The sequence below is a fragment of the Macaca mulatta genome, chromosome 7, assembly GCF_049350105.2.
Source record: "Macaca mulatta isolate MMU2019108-1 chromosome 7, T2T-MMU8v2.0, whole genome shotgun sequence".
NCBI classification, from domain to species: domain Eukaryota; kingdom Metazoa; phylum Chordata; class Mammalia; order Primates; family Cercopithecidae; genus Macaca; species Macaca mulatta.
The window spans coordinates 76,842,191-76,859,555 of NC_133412.1; the positions used below are offsets into that span (position 1 = coordinate 76,842,191).

Genomic DNA, 17,365 nt, shown 5'->3' on the forward strand with positions numbered 1-17,365 from the left:
GTGTAGACTTCACTGAATAGAGGGCTGCCTAGATGGCCGGTGAAGCATTGTTTCTGGGTGTACTTCTGAGGGTATTTTAAGAGAAGATTGTTATGTGAGTTGGTGGACTGAGTGGGGAAGATTTGTGCTCAATGTGAATGGACATGATTCAATCAGCTTGGGGCCCTGATGGAACAAACAGGTGGAAAAAGCATCAATTCTCTCTTTCTCTCTTCAGGAAAGGGACACTCTTCTTCTCCTGTCCTTGGACATCAGAAATCCAGGTTCTTCAAGCTTTGAACTCTGAAACTTACACCCTTAGCCTCCCAGGCCTCTCAAGTCTTTGGTCTTGGACTGAGAATTACACCATCAGTTTCTTTAGTTCTCAGGCCTTTGGACTTTTTCTAAGCCCTGTTACTGGCTTCCCTGGTTCTCTACCTTGCAGACAGCCTGTGATGAGACATCTCAGCCTCCAAAATCATGGGAGCCAATTCCCCTAATAAGTCCCTTATCTTTCTTTCTGTCTGTCTGTCTATCTATCTATCTATCTATCTATCTATCTATCTATCTATCTATCTATCTAATCTGTCTGTCTATCTATCTATCTAATTTTCTATCTATCTTATTGGCTTATTCTATGGAAAACCCTGACTAATATACCATGTGTATAGGTAAGGACAAGGATATGGGAGTCAAACCACTTGGGTCTACCAGTTCAGCTCCACCAAGCTATGTGATTCATTACAACAGTCATTCAGTAAACACTGAGTGCCTACTGTGCTAAGAGTTACAGATATAAAAATATATACAACATGATTCTTGACTTCAGTTAAAACTGGTTTAGTGGAGGGAACCAGATGTACATAAATAAATCTATTTATCTCCTAAAGCATTTTATGGCTTATTTACCATAGTTGATTATTCTTAGCCAATTACAGTTATTTTGTCCTTCATTCCACCACCCCAGACCCCTGCTATTGATGAATTCAGGGATCGAGCTTTAAGTCTAAGCTAAATTGAAAATTAAAACATTAGGAATAATTTTAAACACTTATGGAAAAAATGCCCTCTTGGGCTGAAGAGGTCATCTAATGCCCTTAAGTACACTACCTTAGAATGATGTTAAATCTGCCAACTACAGAGTAGAGCATGGGAAGGATACTGTGTCCTAGGTGATACAAATAACCAGCTGGTTTAAGCAAACTGAAGACTTCTTGCTCTGCCTGTGGACTTAATGTTATCTGAGCTAATAAATTACTTCATTGCTTAACCCAGTCTGAAATAAATTTTTACTTACTTGCAACCAGAACCATCCTAGCTGAATGCTAGTTTAATTTAATGCTTTCTATATCACATGATCATGAGAGTCCCCTCTGATTCTTATTTAAAACACAAACTCTCAGGTAACCCTTAAGGAGAATCTGACCCATTAGGACTGACAAGGCCCAGGAATCGGGATTTTTAATGTGTCCCAGGTGATTTTTATGTTCAGCCACATTTCAGATCATTGTTCTGATTGCTATGATAGAGACAAGAATTAAGTGCAGGCTTAGCAACTGACTCATCCTGGAGGAGTTAGGGATGATCTTCTCAGACAAAGGGACATTTGAGCTGTGCCTTGAAGAATGAGTGGGGGCTTGCTAGGCTGAGAAGAGGTGGAAAGGTGTTCCCAACAAAGGAAGTCTCAACAAAATAGTCATCTCTCAGGCTTTTATTTTCTCATCTATAAACTGAGGACATTATAAAAGAAAGCCTTGGACTGGGCCAAGACAGCCAGTTAAAAGCAGCTACAGTCTGCAACACTCATGGAGAGAAATGAAAATGGTGAGTGAATTCAGCACCTTCAACTGAAATATCCAGGTTCTCACATTGGACTGACTAGGCAAACATCTCGACCCACAGAGAATGAAGAGAAGCAGGATGGGGTGATGGCCTACCTAGGAGTGGCATAATGCCAAAGGAACCACCACCCCCAGACAAGGGAAGTGGTGAGTGATTGTGTGACTCCACCTGGGAAATCACACTTCTCCCACAGATCTTTGCAGCCAGCAGATCAGAGGTCCCCTTCTAAGCCCATACCCCCAGGGCCTTGGGTCTGATACAGAGAGCTGTGTGAAGTCCCTGCAGAGCAGCTGCTGGGTCACACACAAAGACCCAGGAGTTTTTCTACTCTGGACCCAGAATTTCTGGCAAGGTGAGAGATCTATCCCTACATACCCCTAGGAGAGGAGCTAAGTCCAGGGAACTGAGCAGCATCATTCTGCAGGACACACTTCCAAAACACCTCACAAGACCTACTGGCTTAGAATTCTAGCCAGCCAGTGGCAATAGGCTGGAGTCTGCCTGAGAAGGACCAAGTTCCTGGTGAGAGGGGTGGCTGCTATTCTGTGGTCTGGTTGATTCAGTTGTTCCAGCCTGGCAGCTCTGGAGAGTCCAGACAGCCCAGATGAGGAAGGGTCCCCCACAACACAGCACAGCTCTGCTACCGAAAAACAGCCAGACTGCTTCTTAAAGCAGGTCCCCGATCCCATTCCTCCAGACTGGATGAGACTCCTCAACAGAGGTCTCCAGCCACCTCCTTTAGGTACAATTCGGGCTGGCAACATGTCAGTACTTCCCTGGGACTGAGCTTCCAGAGGAAGAAGCAGGCTACAATCTTTGCTGGTTTGCAGCCTTCACTGATAATACTTCAAGGCACACGAAAAAACAAGGCAACTAGGGTCTGCAGTGAACCCCTAGCAAACTGCAGCAGTCCTACAGTAGAGTAGCTTGACTGTTAAAAGAAAAACAGACAAACAGAAAACAACAAAAACCGCATTCCAGGGTCAGCAGCTTCAAAGATGGAAGGTAGTTAACCCCAAAAAGATGAGAAAGAATCAACACAAAAACCCTGAAAACTCAAAAAGCCAGAGTGCCTTATCTCCTCAAAATTACTACAACATCTCTCCAGGAAGAGCACAGAACTGGACTGAGGCTGAGATGGCTAAATTGACAGAAGTAGGTTTCAGAAGGTGGGTAATAATGAACTTTGCTGAGCTAAAGGAGCATGTTGTAACCCAATGTAAAGAAGCTAAGAATCATCATAAAACAAGACAAAAGCTGATAGCCAGGACAGTCAGTTTTCAGATGAATATAACCAACTTAATGGAGCTGAAAAACATAACACAAGAAATTTACAATGCAATCACAAGTATCAATAGCAGAATCTCAGAGCTCGAATATCTTTCTAAAATAAGACAGGCAGATAAGAATAGAATAAAAGAATGAAAAGGAATGAACAAAACCTCTGAGAAATATGGGGTTATGTAAAGACACTGTACCTACAATGGATTGGGGTACCTGAAAGAGATGAGTAGGATGGAACCAAATTGGAAAATATACTTCAGGATATCATTCAGAACTACTTCAACCTAGCAAGACAGACCAACATTCAAATTCTGGACCTGCAGAGAGCTCAAGTAAGTTATTCCTTGAGAAGATCAACCCCAAGATGCATAATTATCAGATTCTCTAAGGTCAAAATGAAAGAAAAAATATTAAGAGCAGCCAGAGAAATGCCAGGTCACCTACAAAGGGAAGCCCATCAGACTAACAGTGGACTTCTCAGAAGAAATTCTACAAGTCAGAAGATATTAGGGGCCAATATTCAACATTCTTTAAAAAAGTATTTCCAACCCAGAATTTTATATCTGGTCAAACTAAGCTTTATAAGAAAAGGAAGTATAAAATCTGCTTTGGACAAGCAAATGCTGGGGGAATTCATCACTACCAGGCCTGCGTTGTAAGAGCTCCTGAAGGAAGCACTAAATATGGAAAGCAAAAACTGTTACCAGTCATTACAAAAGCACACTGAAGTACACAGACCAGTGACACTATGAAGCAACCACATAAACAAGTCTGTAAAATAACTAGCTAGCATCACGATGACAGGATCAAATTCACATATAACAATACAAAGCTTAAATGTAAATAGGCAAAATGTCCCAATTAAAAGACACAGAATCGTAAGCTGGATAATGAGGCAAGACCCATTGGTATGTTGTCTTCAAGAGACTCATCTCACATGCAAATAAACACACAGGCTCAGAATAAAGGTATGGAAGAAAGTTTACCAAATGGAAAACAGAGAAAAGCAGGGATTGCAATCCTTGTTTCCAACAAAAGAGACTTTAAACCAACAAAGATTAAAAAAAAAAGAAAAAGAAAAAAAGACAAATAAGGACATTACATAATGGTAAAGCATTCAATTCAACAAGAACTAGCTATCCTAAATCTATATGCACCCAATACATGAGCACCCAAATTCATAAAGCAAGTTCTTAGTGACCTACAAAAAGACTTAGACTTTCACACAAAAATAGTGGTTGACTTTAACACCCCACTGACATTATTAGACAGATCATCAAGGAAGAAAATTAACAAAGATACTCAGAACCTGAACTCAGCTCTGGATCAAGTGGACCTGATAGATATCTACAGAACTCTCCACCCAAAACAACAGAATATACATTCTTCTCATCTCCACATTGCACTTACTCTAAAATTTATCAATAATTGGAAGTAAAACACTCCTCAGCAAATGCAAAAGAACTGAAGTCATAACAAACAGTCTGTCAGACCACAATGCAATCAAATTAGAATACAAGATTAAGAAATTCACTCAAAACTATGTAACTACATGGAAATTGAACAACCTACTCCTGAATGACTCTTGGGTAAACAACTTAAGGCAGAAATCAAGAAATTCTTTGAAACTAATGAGAATAAAGAGCCAATGTACCAGAAGATTTGTGCTCAACTTAGGAATATGCCTAACCAAGGAAGTCAAAGACCTCTACAAGGAAAACTGTGAGACATTGCTGAAATAAATCATGTATAACACAAACAAATGGAAACACATCCCATTCTCATGGATGGGTAGAATCAATATTGTGAAAATGACCATACTACCAAAAGCAATCTACAAATTCAGTGCAATACCCATCAAGATACCACCAGCATTCTTCACAAAATTAGTAAAAAAAAAAAAAAAATCTAAAATTCATATGGAACCAAAAAAGAGTCCAAATAGCCAAAGCAAGCAAAGCAAGACTAAGCAAAGAGAACAAATCTGGAGGCATCCCACTACCTGATTTCAAACTATACTATAAGGCCATAGTTACCAAGACAGCATGGTACTGGTATAAAAATAGGCACATAGACTAATGAGACAGAGTAGAGAACCCAGAAATGAACCCAGATACTTACAACTAACTGGTCATCAACAAAGCAAACAAAAACATAAAATGGGGAAAGACACTCTTTTCAACAAATGGTGCTGGGACAATTGGCTAGCCACACGTAGGAGAATGAAACTGGATCCTCATCTGTCACCTTATACACAAATCAATTCAAGATTGATTAAGGGCTTAAATCTAAGACCTAAAAATTAAAATTCTAGAAGATAACATTGGAAAAACTCTTATAGACATTGGTTTAGGGAAGGACTTTATGACCAAGAACACAAACACAAATGCAATAATAACAAAGATAAATTGCTGGGACTTAGTTAAACTAAAGAGCTTTTGCATGGCAAAAGGAACAGTAGCAGAGTAAACAGACAACCCACAGAGTAGGAAAAAATCTTCACGATCTGTACATCTAACAGTCCTTACATCAAAGGACTAATATCCAGAATCTACAATGAACTCAAACAAATCAACAAGAAAAAAACAAACAATCCCATAAAAATGTGGGCTAAGGACATGAATAAACAATTATCGAAAGAAGATATGCAAATGGCCAACAAATAGGAAAAAATGCTCAACATGACTAATGATCAGGGAAGTGCAAATCAAAACCACAATACGATGTCACTTTACTCCTGCAAGAATGGTCATAATCAAAAAATCAAAAAAATAGTAGATGTTGGCATGGATGTGGTGAACAGGGAACACTTCTACACTGCTGGTGGGAATGTAAACTAGTACAATCACTATGAAAAACAGTGTGAAAATTCCTTAAAGAACTAAAAGTAGAGCTACCATTTGATCCAGCAATCCCACTACTGGTAATCTACCCAGAGGAAAAGAAGTCATTATACAAAAAAGATACTTGCACTTGCATGCTTATAGCAGCACAATTTGCAATTGCAAAAATGTGGACCCAACTCAAATGCCCATCAATTGATAAGTGGATAAAGAAACTGTGGTTTATATACATGATGGAATACGACTCAGTCATAAAAACGAATGAATTAATGGTATTCACAGCAACCTGGAGGAGATTGGGGATTATGTTTCGAAGTGAAGTAGCTCAGGAATGGAAAACCAAACATCATATGTTCACATTCATAAGTGGAAGTTAAGCTATGAGGATGCAAAAACATAAAAATGACACAATGGACTTTGGAGACTCAGGGGAAAAGGGTGGGAAGGGGGTGAGAGATAAAAGATGACAAACAGGGTGCAGTGCATACTGCTTGGGTGATGAGTGCACCAAAATCTCACAAATCACCACCAAAGAACTTACTCATATAATCAAATACCACCTGTTCCTCAATAACATATAAAAATAAAAAAAGTAAATAAAAAGACATACATGTGGCTAACAAACATACGAAAAATAGCTCAACATCACTGATCATTAGATAAATGGAAATCAAAACCACAATGAGATATCATCTCACATCAGTTAGAATGGGTATTATCAAAAAGTTAAAAAACAACAGATGCTGGCAAGATTGCAGAAAAAAAAGAAGTGCTTTTACACTGTTGGTGGAATGTAAATTAGTTAAAACACTTTGGAAGACAGTGTGGTGATTCCTCAAAGACAGAGGCAGAAATAACATTTGACCGAGCAATCCCATTACCCAGAGGCATATAAATCATTCTATTATATAGATGTATTATGTATTATATAATACATTATATAGATATATATTATATAGATGTATCTGTATCATATACATCCTTCTATTGTAAAGATACATGCATGTTTATGTTCATGGCAGCACTATTCACAATAGCAAAGACATGGAATCAACCTAAATGCCCATCGATGATATATTGGAGAAAGAAAATGTGGTACATATACACCATGGAACACTATGCAGTCATAAAACGGAAGGAGATTATGTCATTTGCACAGACACAAATGGAGTTGGAAGCCATTATCCTCAGCAAACTAATGCAGGAACAGAAAGCCAAACACCACATGTTCTCACTTACAAGTGGGAGTTGAACTTTGAGAACACATGGACACATCAGGGGGAACAACACACACTGGGGCCTCTCGGGGATGTGGGTGATGGGAGGGCAAGCCCCAGAAAGAATAACTAATGGCTGCTGGGCTTAATCCCTAAGTAATGGGATGATCTGTGCAGCAAACCACTATTGCACATGTTTACCTATGTAACAAACCTGCACATCCTGTGCACATACCCCAAACTTAAAATAATAAAAAAATTAAAAAATATATAAATGGATGGTCAAAAGAAAAAAAGAGGAATGTCTCCATTTTCTCTAATAACTTCTGTTTCAATATCAACTGGAAAGTGAGAAATCTCAGTGCCATTTGCTTATTGATCAACCTTATAAAATTCAGTGCAGTAAGCTGTGAGATTTCTCGATGAGAATGTCTTTCTATTGGAAAAATAATGGAAATATTTTGTAAGCTCTATTATAATACAACCATAATGCAGGCAGAGGCATTGTATTTCCTGTTTGCTTTTGTATCTGTATCAAAATAGGATATCTGATCCATATAGACTCAAACGTGGTTGTGAGTTGAATTAAATTTATTCAAGTGGAAAATTTCATATAGAACTTTTAAAGATTAATTTCATGTGTAAACAATAATACTTTAAGTGTAGTAATGATAATATCAATAATATTAATTCTTGGAATTTACCTAATGACTTTATATTTTTAAATCATCCATTCATTAAAAAAAAAATTGAGAATTTTCTAGGTATCAGGTCCTATTCAGTGTAATGGGAATAAAGCAGTAAATAAGAATTCATGCCCTCACATTCTCACATTCTGGTTGAAGAGTAGGAATATCTCTTGCATCTCTAATCTAAATTTAAGTATAATTGTTTATAATCTGTAGATGAGGAAAATGAATTTCATATCTCTAAAAGGTCAATTTGCTAAACATGTGGCACAAACCAGAAGTTACACAGCTTCAAGCATAATAATTAATATACTTCTTATTCCTTCTCTGAGTTTGAGACACTTGATGAGGCTCCCTTCAAATGAGCATGTGTTGAAGTTCATGCCATGTGCCCAGTTCCTCCTGGCTATGTGAGGAAATATCTGAAACCTGTAAGATATTGTGCATGTCTTACGGAAAATGTTGCTTCATCATCCCTGCACTCCCTTACCTAGTATATCTCCCTCCATAAAAAAAACATAAGGACAGACAATCTTCATAAAGATAGACTCCACCTATTTGGTTCATAGTTCTCTGAACCTAGAACAGGACAGAACTAACACTCAATAACTATACATTAACTAAATGAATGAAAGAATTGCAAAGGTACTTCACATAGGTAGTTTTCTACTCAAGCACTAAAATGTCTCTTACCAAGGCAGCTTCCATATTTGAAATAGTGCCTCTTTTTCTCAGTTCAAAGAGCCATAAGTGGTTTTTTAGCATCAGGGTCTCAATATCCTTTACGTAATACTGATACAACTCATTTATCCAGGGATCACTTTCCGGAGCATCCATCAACTTAAACACAGACCAAAACTAGTAATCAAGAAGAAAGTGAATCTAACCACCAAGCACAATGTCCCTAGTTCATGCATGCTTTGATATGCTAATACTTAATTCTTTGCATTGTTCTTAGATTCTCCTTCAAAGGACCAGCACTCTATTAATAATAATAATAATAATAATAATAATAATAATGACAGCAACATTAGGAATAGTAATGACCACTACCCCTTCTTTGATACTTATGTATAATTTCTTATTTTGTCCTCCTACAAACCCTATAAGATGACTATAGTTATAAGTCCACTTTATAATGAGGAAACTAAGGTTTAGAGAATATTTATTTTTTAATGTCAAAAAATCTGTAGGGAAACAAGAAATTTAATGTTTTTCTATGTTTGTATTTCTCTAGAATATACTCTTTGCCCTCAAATATCTGATTTCATAACTCACAATAGCTAATAAATGGAGGGAGACATAGTATAAGACGCACATGCACACACACATGTATACATGCAAACACATGCACACACAAAAGCCACAAAACAAAAATGCGTAACAGTTTTGGGTATTTTATTGTAAAGGCAAACAATCCTTCATCCCTCGATGGCTCCTAGGATATTAATTAAGATATATAAAGAAAATTCTGAATAATGAAGTAAAAGTGAAAGTTCATTGATGCTTTTTGCCCAAGGATAAATGAAAGAAATATCTATATTTTTGAAATACATCTAAGCAAGATTATTACAATTAAAATGTTGGATACTTGAACTAAACTTCAGGTATCTGGAAAAATTGCTTATACTAAACAGCTCATTCATGGCTGTAGTTGAAGTCACTATTACCACTATTACTTTGTGTGTCTACTGTAACCCATTACATTTTAGCATACTATGCAAGGATTCAGAAATCTTATGGTAGACATATGCATACAAGGTTAATTAATAGAAGAGATTAAAAATAAAAAATAGCAGCCAATTCTATCCTTAAGACTGAGTGAAACTCAACTTTAAATATAAATATTTAAATACCCAATGGTTATAAGAACCAAATTCTTAGATATAATTTTTATTTCTACTGGGGCAGCTTGAACAGATAAGTATTTCTTATTGAAAAGTAGTAATAAAAGCAGATTTTATTATTCTATTCTCTCATTCTATGTACAACTCTGTGCTTGGCCGTAGATTACATCACTAACAAAATCATTGATGTTTAACATATAAGAATAATCAAAGTGAGTTTTGCCAACATGGCAAATAACTAAGGAAAGAGTAGAGAAAACAATGTAATTGCAAGTAAGACCAGCAAAATTATTCCTGGTGGTTTAAGGACACACGTTAAGCTTCCTTGAGCACTTTCCCCCATCTTTTTCTAAATAAATTTATTTGTGATATTGCCTTGCTAACTATATTGGGCAAATTTACCAATTTACTACTTTCTTATGAATAAAATCCACTTTTTTCTCCATTGGAAAACTATCCCAATGCCTTCACTGGGTCTGTTTTTCCCAATTATCAGTGTATTTGAACTCTATTACTCTACTCGAAACAAGCCACAGCCTCTCACTCAGTCCATACAAGTCTACGCTCTGGTAGGATGTTGCTGCTGAGCTGAGGAATGACAGAGGTGGCATCGTAGGTCCTGATATTTCCAATACAACCAACACTCCTTCAGAGATGAGTGACATCGATTTGCTCTCAACTGAAGGCAAATATTTGCTGTTATTTAAAAAAAGCATTTTTCATTTTTAGGCAAACATATTTGCCTACTTCTTCAATTCTGACTACAATACCTTGGGCTTTCTGTAAGCCAGAACAAATTCAACCTTCCCTTATCTTTTTATGTGTCAGCTTTGTGTATGGAAGAAGGCAACTTTTCAAACATATCCTGAAATCACTGATATTTTGTCTCTTTTTTTCTCTCAGTTTTTAAAACCAACATCTTTGATACCCTGATGTAACCAAAATTACAAAATGGAAGATTAGTCAATGACAAAATTGGAAAAAGGAGACATATTAACAGAATTTTAGAGAGATATTTCTCATGGAAAATATACATTTACAGCAAATAGGAATAAATATGTGGCTCCCTTATTGTATTAAGATAACACAGACCAGTGTTAAGTGCAAATAAAAAATGTGATCTTCATGTCAAATAACATTTTCTTTAACATGGGAAAAGAAATAGACTTTTAATATTTGTTGTATTTTTTTCTTTTTGCCCTTCAGCCTCTTTACTAAAGTTTATTCTTTTTCAATACTTTCCATTTTTTTGTACTTAGTTTAGCATGGTTTATTACATTGTTTTTAACCTCTTTGTGTGTGTGTGTGTGTGTGTGTGTGTGTGTGTGTGTGTGTTTTTCTTTGTTTTATTTTTGCCAGAGTTGAAGCTGGGCATTGTTCCATATTTAATCTGACAGATAGTCCTGGCAAGTCCTAGGGTACTTAGCTAATTGCTCAAAGATGTACCATTGCACACCACTCATGCCTTATACATGTCTCCACATGACTTTTAAGGAACGATCCAAACATACTCTCCTCTAAGCCAAAGGAGATTTTTGAGATAAATTTGGTCTTCTCTGGAATAAAATTACTTTTATCAGTAACCAAAGAAAAGACTTTCACAATTACACACTGTCCTTCAGTGCCATATCCATTTATTATTTTTCCTTCTTTGAAAACTGAGATATTGATTAAAACTCTGCATTTGTAGATTTCTGTGGACTCTGTGCCTCCGAGGAAACACTCTTTGCAGCATGGGAGAGAATATGGCTCATCAGGAATCATAGCCTTATTACAAAAATCTGTCCAAGCTGCCACTTAAAGAAAATTACCAAGTGCCTGTTTTAGTTCTCCAGAAGCAAAGCCTGAGATAAAGATTCATGTGCAAGTACTGGGTTGTTGCAAAAGTAATTGGAGTTTTGCCTTCACTGTTAGTGGCAAAAACCACAATTATTTCTGCACCAACCTAAATAGTTTAAGGTACCACTCCCAGGATAAAGTGGTAAAAGAATTGAGAAAGTAAGACAGGGAAGGGGAAGAAGTTAACAAGGGTGCGATTTCAGGCAAAGTCTAATCTCTAGCTGATCCTGTGGGGAACTCTGGAGTATAGTTTGCACCTCACAGTTGATCAAAACTCAAAGCACAGGAGCTGGGCATTCTTGATCTATAAGTCAGTCACTGGCTACAATCTGCCCCGGAGGGGTGTGAGTTCTAAGGCATGCAGGAAAAGGTGGCTCTCCTAGCCAAGAGGAAGTTATGTGAAGAGCATTGCAGATACAAGTCATTAGAAGCAAAGTTCACAGAAGCTGGAGACAAATGCATGAATATGATTAAGGGATTCCAAGGGAAACTTAAAAGAGCATTGACTTATATATCATGTATACATCTCAACATATTTGCATATATTTTATATGCTGTTCATTGAGTGTTAAAATGTATTATGAATCTAGCTCAGTGTTGTCCAATGGAAATATAATGTGAGTCAAATATGTAATTTTAAATGTTCTAGTAGCCACATTAAAAAAGTAAAAAAATTATATGTATATATATATCAAGGATACATTTTATTTTATGCAGTGTATCCAGACATGTAGTTAATAAAAAATATTGAGACATTTTATGTTCTGTTTTTGTACTTGGTCTTCATAATCAAATGTGTATTTTGTACTATTTGTCCATCTTGATTTGGACTAGTCTCATCTCAAGTGTGTTCAATAGCTACATGTGGCTAGGGAGTATTGCATTGGACAGCACAGATCTAGCTGTTTCTTGAGCTGTTATTTTGGGCATTTACCAAGTGGTACAGTCAGAAATATTAATATTTTATACTTAAAATAAGTTGTTTCTATACTATACTATATATGATATAATCTATAGTATAAACTGCACAGTTCTTGAACCATTTTATGTTTTCTGAAAATATCTCACCTCCTTCCACAAGGGGGCCCCTTATGGCTACCCTCGTACAATGTGACTGTCCAGTTGGACACAACTGATTAATCAAGATAGACCTGATGCAAGCTGGGTCAATCATATTCACTTTCTTAAAAGATTGGGTGCATTCCCAGTGGCTTTACGGATTCCAGCACTCTCCGGAGCTTGGCTTCATTTCTGCCCTTGGTTTTGGTGAAATATGACTGTAAATATAAAACAATTCTTTATTAAGTTGTTTTGCAAGTGAAAGAATCGTAACTAATAATGAAAATAGGCACTGGAAGTGCAGAGACACTGAATCGGACTGCATCAAGGAAAAGGACAATGAATCTTGTCCATGCTGGACTGGGAAGACAATAGGCCATAAAATGACATTGATGTTCACTGTCTTGAAAACTAGACCAATAGAACTTGTTGATCAGAATTTAGGAGAATTGGATATAAAACTTAAATATGTCATATCACGGCATGTAATTCCTCTTTAGAAACCCCGGAAAGGTGCAGCAGGACAAGGTGACGGGATAATTTAGTGGGAAGGAGATACAGAAAATTCATGTTTATGTCCTTTTTACCCCAGAGATTATTCTTGACTCAGTAGCTATAACGATTCTTTTAAAATCTAAGTCAAATCATATCACTCCCCTTTTCAAAATATTCTAATGATTCCTGAGTGAGAGATCACTTAACCAAAGTGTGAAGTGTGAGATAGCTAAGGTCTTTAAAATGACTCATAGTGGCCAACAGCATCTGGCTTCTAAAAATCCTTCTGATTATTTCTCACTATGCCTCTCCTTGCTCACTCCACACAATACCTTTCTTGTGGTTCGTATGTCAAGTCCCACTTTGAAGCCTTTGCATTGACTGAATCTTTATCTGAACCACTCTTTGCTTACTTCCTTTACCATATTTGATATATTTCTTAAACGTCACCTCTCCATAAAGATTAATCTCATCATTCTCTTAAAATTATAACCCTTTCTCATTGGCATCACTACCAAAATCTTCTAACCTTACTATATGGTTTAAAAACTAAAATTCTATATAGCCTATATTTGCATATTATATAATATATATTTGTAATATGCATTTATTAAGTCTATTTATTTACATACTTTAAAAATTCTTCCACCACTAAAATATAAGCTCCATGAGGTCAGGGATTTTTTTTTCCATTTATGCATACCACTAATGAATAAAATGATATACACTTAAATGACAACACATATATATATATGTGTGTGTTCAAGAACTGTGCAGTTTACACTACAGATTGTATCATATGTAGTATAGTATAGAAACAAATTATTTTAAGTATAAAACATTAATTTTTCTCACTGTACCACTTGGTAATGCCCAAAATAACAGCTCAAGAAACCAGCTAGATCTATGCTGTCCAATGCAACAGCCCCTAGTCACATGTAGATACATATATACAAATATATATAGATTATATATATATATATGGAGAGAGAGAGTTTATATATTGAGTAAATTAATCAATGGATGAATAATGAACACATAATGCCAAAATTAATTGTCTGAGGATCCAAACAAATACATTTATTGGGCACATTGCTACACTGCAGGGACAAAATTATTTTTAGTCTTCTTTCTGTTGCTAAGATTGGCACACTAATTATGAAAAGGTAGGGTCTTCTCATTAGAATGGAGATATGTAAAAGGAACGAAAGTACTCAAGTCTAGCAACAGCATGACCACAAATCCCTTCAGGACACCTTTACCTGGATTTCACCTTTGAATTTGTAAAAGTTCATGTTGTTGCCCATTGCAAAGTGCATTCCGGGAGCAGGAAAGAATTGCAGGGATTTTGTTCTGTATTTCATCTCTATTTCTCTTTTGTTGTCTACTATAATGTCCAGAAAACAAATAATTAAAAATAGAGATGATGTCAGCAAAAGTGCGGGAGTAGGCAACTCTAACAATTTATTCTTCAAACAGAAACAGAAAAATCAAGCAAAATTGTCGGAATCAACTGTCAGAACCCTGGAAATCAATAAAAGAATTATAATAACCAAGCAAATGCTGAATCAAGAAAAAGGCCATTTAAAAATCGTAGAAAAGTTATGTAGCATTTTTACTTACCCTTGCTCTACCCCTTCTCCAGTTTGGCAGTGATTTTGAAGACAGCAGCCCACTTTCCCAGAACCTCATTTCCTGATTCTGGAGGGAGTATTACACACCTCATTTGGAAAGAATTTTGTTTGTTCTAATCTGTCTGGGGGCAGCTGGAAGAACTGACACAAGTTGCTTGTGATTGTTTTGTCTAATCTGGAACTCACACAGGGTGGAAAAACAGCATGCAATCCTTGAGAACATTGTAAATCAACTGAACAAGCCACAGTCACCTGGGGCAAAAGATTATGGCTGAAGCATACAGGAGAATACCCAAAGCATGAGTGAAAAACCTCAGAAGAGAGATTCTTTGGGAAGGTAGGCTACTCAAAGACACCTGTGTATACCGAAGGATTTAGAAAGGTGCACATATGTCCATGACATGATACGTGCTCAGAAAAAACCTGGGAAAACCCTAAGCTTTCACTTAGGGCTAATCTCTAGGCTTGGAACAAGCAGGAAGTGAAAACTAAGGCTAAACATCGAAGGAGTGACCCGGCACATAGCCAATCTGCAAATAGTACATTGGCTATTCCTTTTGAAAGGGTAATAAATACAACACCACTTGTTTCTTTCTTTGCCATAAAAGACACAGATTTGCAGTCTGTTTTTTTTTTAAGATTGTGAACTAAGAATCATTAACACAAAGTAATAGCTTCAAACATAAGCTTCAAAACATGGAAGACAGAAGTCAGAGAATAGTACATTCTTTTTGCAGAATAAAGTGAAATTAATCTGATGTTGGAAGGCTGTTCCTATCTTGCAAAGGCCAGGATAAATGTATTATTATTATCAAAATTTATGTTTCCTCCTCTTTTTTTGTCAATTATTTTCTTATTTTGAAGGTTGACGTTCCTGGCATGTAAGGAAGTATCTGCCAAAATACTTGCTGAATACAAACTAAATGAACAGAGACTTTGGAGATCACACATGAAGAAGAATATACAATACAAAATTAGTTCTGCAAAATTATTAAACAAATGGCTACAGCCTACAACAAGCAACTAATACAATTGCAGAGGAAGGGGAAAAGTCTGATTTCCAGAGTTATCACACTCTAATATTAAAAATGTCTGTTTTCAACAAAAATGACGAAGCATGAAACAAAACAAGAAAGTGTTGTCTATTCACAGAAGAAATTTATAGGAATGATTCCTGAGAAAGTGGGCATTAATTTACTAGAAAAATAACTGTAATTCAACACCTTAAAGAGCTAAAGGAAACCAGAATAATTACATACGAATAAATAAAAAATACAGAGAGATAGAAATTATAAAAAAACAGAAATTCTAAAGCTGAAGATATAATAACTGAAGTAAAAACTCACTAAAGGATACTAATAGCAGATTAGAGCAAACAGAAAAGATAATCAGAGAAAATGAGGGTAGAACAATTTAAAATACTCAGTCTGAGGAACAGAAGAAAAATAGAAATGAAGAAAAATGAACCGAGCCTAAGGATTTTCTGGACACCATTAGGCATAAAAACATACACATAATGAGAATCCCAGAAGGAGATGAAAGGGAAATAGGAGAGAAAAGAATATTTGAAGAAACTCTAAAATTTGATAAAAAACTATCTACACATTCAAAAATCTTATTCTCAGATAAACAAAAGCTAAAGGAGTTCATTGCTGGTAGATCTGCCCTGCAAGAAATCCTAATTAGAGTACTTTGGCTTAAATTAAAGAATATCAGACAGAAAAATCAAAGCTATATGCATAAACGATAAATATTGGTAAAGATAATCACATAAGGATAAAAGCTGACATTATTGTATTTTTAGTTTTTGATAGCTTTATTTTTTATATGATTTAAATGCATAAAGCAATATAAATCTATGTTAATGGATACATCCTATATAAAGATGCAACTTGCCACAAAAATAACATAAATTAGGGGGAGGGAGGAGCTGTATACAAGCATAGTTTTTATCAAAACTTTGAATCTATATTTGTATCATTCAGATTAATTTGTTGCGCATTTGTGATGTTAATTGTAATTCCTACTGGAACCACTCAGAAAATATCTTTTAAAATACACACAGATGGCAATGAGAAAAAACTTAAAATGGCACACTGCATACATATGCATACATACATGCATCTATACACACATATATTTTTCAGACATTGGACAACAGGTAGGATAAAACTGTGATCCCTAAGAAAATGGTGATTAAGGAGCAGGTCTAAATAATTATCCCAGTTTTCTGCCTAGAGTCCATTTCTTGACCATAGCAAAGGAAGAGGAAATTTAATCGAGCCTGAAGGTTTTGCTGACAAGAGAAGACAGAGAAAAAATCTTGTGAAGCCGGGGGTAACTAGAATGGGTGAAAGTAAAGCACCAGAGAGCAAGTTATTACTCATAGGGAGAGCTACAGAAAACTGCAGGGGCCCTTTTGAATCTCTGGCTAAATATTATTCTCTACAGGGAAAGAGTAATCTTCTATGAAACCTAAAAAGAACAATTGCCAGAAAACTATGTGCTAACAATTTCCAGATTTCTTACAGGGCTGGGAGACATTGAAGTTTCTAATAGCCACAGTGAGTGATATGGGTTGGCCCTGTGTCCCCACCCAACTCTCTTCCCAAACTGTGTTGAGGGACCTGATAGGGG

General features: G+C 36.2%; 1 long non-coding RNA gene across 3 annotated transcripts in view; it reads right to left on the reverse strand.

Annotated features, from left to right (window-relative positions):
- LOC144330084 (uncharacterized) overlaps positions 1-14,748 on the reverse strand; it is a 105,364-nt gene extending 90,616 nt beyond the window's left edge. Inside the window, exons 1-2 of one of the 3 annotated variants that reach the window (XR_013395948.1) lie at positions 14,718-14,747; positions 12,609-12,817 (exon numbers count right to left, since the gene is read on the reverse strand). This is a non-coding gene — a long non-coding RNA (uncharacterized LOC144330084). Of the gene's footprint in view, positions 1-12,608; positions 12,818-14,717 lie in introns of all 3 variants that reach the window. The other 2 variants (XR_013395949.1, XR_013395947.1) reach the window with 2 other exon arrangements.
- Between the last annotated feature and the right edge of the window lie 2,617 nt (positions 14,749-17,365).